Source organism: Otolemur garnettii, unplaced genomic scaffold (genome assembly GCF_000181295.1).
Source record: "Otolemur garnettii isolate 467f Iridium unplaced genomic scaffold, OtoGar3 scaffold00305, whole genome shotgun sequence".
Taxonomy (NCBI): domain Eukaryota; kingdom Metazoa; phylum Chordata; class Mammalia; order Primates; family Galagidae; genus Otolemur; species Otolemur garnettii.
This window is the reverse complement of record NW_003852700.1, coordinates 203,138-206,256: the sequence shown is the minus strand read 5'-3', so window position 1 is coordinate 206,256 and position 3,119 is coordinate 203,138. Positions and strand designations below refer to the sequence as shown.

General features: G+C 40.7%; 1 protein-coding gene and 1 pseudogene across 2 annotated transcripts in view; both read left to right on the top strand.

The window, feature by feature from the left end:
* LOC100953647 (putative zinc finger protein 730) overlaps positions 1-3,119 on the top strand; it is a 38,488-nt gene that overhangs the window by 5,470 nt on the left and 29,899 nt on the right. The window lies entirely within an intron of this gene.
* Positions 822-3,024, top strand: LOC100953966 (annotated as a pseudogene). Its single transcript, XR_002771382.1, has 2 exons — positions 822-847; positions 2,535-3,024. The product of XR_002771382.1 is annotated as a 10 kDa heat shock protein, mitochondrial pseudogene (transcript).

Sequence of the window (3,119 nt, the reverse complement as noted above, 5' to 3'; positions counted from 1 at the left end):
CAGTGTTGTTTTTTTTTTTTTTTTTTGGAAAAAAATCACACAGTGATTTATTTGTATGTAACCATTTCAGATTTTTTCTTAAATGTTAGACAGAATCTCAAACTGTTGCCCTGGGTAGAGTGCCATGTCATCATAGCTCACTGCAACCTCCAACTCTTGGGCTCAAGTGATCCTCTTGGCTCAGTTTTTCTGTTTTTAGTAGAGATCTTGCCTTTGTAAGTTTGAAAAGCTCTCCCTGTCTCTGCATATTAGCTAAGAGTGACAGGCAGCCAGACCCTCTTCCTCTACTAACAGTCTTATGCAGGAGGCCAGTGAATACCTTCTGCTTAATTCTTTGAAGGTTTCCTGGATACCAATGCACGCATGGCAAATTAATAAGAGAAAAGGCATACAAACTTATTAATGTACTACATATTTGGAGAAATCATAGGGAGATTACCCCAACTCCCACTGGAGAGGTCAAGCAGTGCACTCCCCTTGGCCTCTCAGAGCACCAGGATTATAGGCATGAGCAGCTGTGCCTGGCCAATGATTGCAATTTCTAATAAAAATGACAAATAATGATGCAGAAGTTGTTTACCTTTCTTCTCTTTCAAACAATACCCATTGATGTCTTTTAGAATCGCCATTCCAAGCCCATTAAATTTCAGTTAATGAAGATGAACCAAACCCTGAATATTAAGTCTCTTAAAACCTCATCTTCCTGCTCTCACCACAAGAGTAGAGGTGGACTCTCTAAAATGTCTTTATGTAACAAACAAATTCATGGATTCTCAGCCATGAGTTGTAGTTTGGAGATTCCAGGGTTGGTTGGGTTGGGGATGATTGAAGGAGAAGTTCTCACAAGGTATGTAAGAAAGGAAACTTGGCCAGGCATGGTGGCTCAGGCCTATAATCCCAGTATTCTGGAAGGCTGAGTTGGATGGATCACTTTAGCTCAGGAGTTGGAGACCAGCCTGAACCAGAGGGAGACCTGGTCTCTTAAAAAAAAAAAAGAAAGGAATGAAAATACTCGAGCATAATGGCAGTGGCAGGCAACTGTAGTCCCATTTACTTGGGAGGCTGAGGCAAGAGGATCTCATGAGCCCAAGAGTTTGAGGTTGCTGTGAACTATGACACCATGACAATATTGAGGGTGACAAAGTGAGGGTGAACCGAAACCAAATTCATGAACTGATTGGTTACAATTATGCATTGACTTTCTATCTAGGTAAAATTCCTCTTGTTTTGCAATCAGAAGAGAATTGGCAGTTTGTGTTTGGTTAAGCCTAAATTTTCTTTCCTACTAAGTTAATGGTGGGGAGCAGAAAATAATTCTTCCAAAAATGGTGGTTTGAGTATGGTGAGTGATTTGAAAATGGAAAGCTGTTTGGAAATAAGCCTGACTATTAAGTGCCTTATAACCTAGTCTTGCTCCCCTCACCACAAGAGGAGGGATTGAGAGGTTAGGGACCTGAAGATGAAAGATTATTCTGAGGTATGAGATGAAAGGAAAGCAGAGGCCTGGTGTGTGTGGTCAATGTGGCTTTTATTCCACCTGGATGTAGGTGGGTGAAATCAGGAAGGGAATTCTAGACGTGGGTTATGGCAATGGGGATTTAAAGGGTCAGGAGGGCAGCAATTGGCAGCATTTTTATCTCCTGGGAGGGACGTGGATCTGACCCTGCCTGGGTAGGTCAGTCCCACCTAGGCTGGGGCAGGTCTATTTGGGCAGGTACACCTGATTCTATCAGGGATGGCGTCTCTAAAATGTCCTTATGTAACAAAGAAAGCATCTTCCCAAAATAAAAACACTTACCTTCTATTGTTTTCCTGTTACCTCCTTATCTGCTGCAGTTGGAAAATCCAACCACTCTTGGAGAATGGCTTTTTCCTCAGCATAATTTCTGCCTCTCAGGTTCATTCAGATTCCTGAAAGAATCATTTACAACATCTCTTCTTCCTCCCTCTTGCATTCATTCTCTCTAGTCATTTTTAGTTTTTCAAGAGAATGGTCTATATTCCCATGTCTTTCTTCTTTTTCTGAAAAAGAATATTTAAGCTTCTGTACCCTCTGGGAGGTTGGGGCAATCTCTCTATGATTTCCCACATATGTAGTACATTAATAAGTTTGTATGCCTTTTCTCTTATTAATTTTCCATGTGTGAGTTGGTGTCCAGGAAACCTTCAAAGAATTAAGTAGAAAGTTTTCCCTTGGACTCTGCATTAGAGAGAGTGTTACTGGAGTTAGAGGTTCTGGCTGCCTGTCACTGTCAGCCAACATGCAGAGACCGGGAGAGGTTCTCAAACTTTGTCAGAAGGCCAGTGATTCTGGAGAACAGTGAGAGTAGCCTCTTCAAGACTCTTCTCTTTGAACATTTCCAAAATCATAGATTTATGCATAATGGTTCACAGCAGAGGGCACGTTAACTAACTTCAATAATAAACAGCACAACTCAGTGACAATCTCTAACATTTCCAATTCAAAAGTTAATTCTATAAACCGATCCTCCCAAAGCAGAGCACACTAACCCTTATTTAAAATAAGAAACCAGGGGTCTCTCCTTGCAGCGGTGCGGCGAGAGTAGAGTGGTGGCTACGGAGGTGGGAACCCTGGCAGGACAAGCATTTAGAAAGTTTCTTCCACTCTTCAATCGAGTATTGGTGGAAAGGTGTGCAGCCGAAACTGTAACCAAAGGAGGCATTATGCTTCCAGAAAAATCTCAAGGAAAAGTATTGCAAGCAACAGTAGTGGCTGTTGGGTCAGGCTCTAAAGGAAAGGGTGGAGAGATTCAACCAGTTAGTGTGAAAGTTGAAGATGAAGTTCTTCTCCCAGAATATGGAAGCACTAAAGTAGTTCTAGATGACAAGGATTATTTCTTATTTAGAGATGGTGACATTCTTGGAAAGTATGTAGACTGAAATAAATCACTATTGAAATGGCATTTACATGAAGCTGCCCATTCCACTGAAGTTCTGAAATCTTGCATCATGTAAATAATTTCCATGTCTCATTTTTATAATAAATTGATGGTATCTAAACTGTTGACATCCCATGTCAAACGTTTAGTTTCACTGCACTGATATAAACATTTCCAAATAAAAATGTGAATGAAAAAACATAAAATAAAATAAGAAAC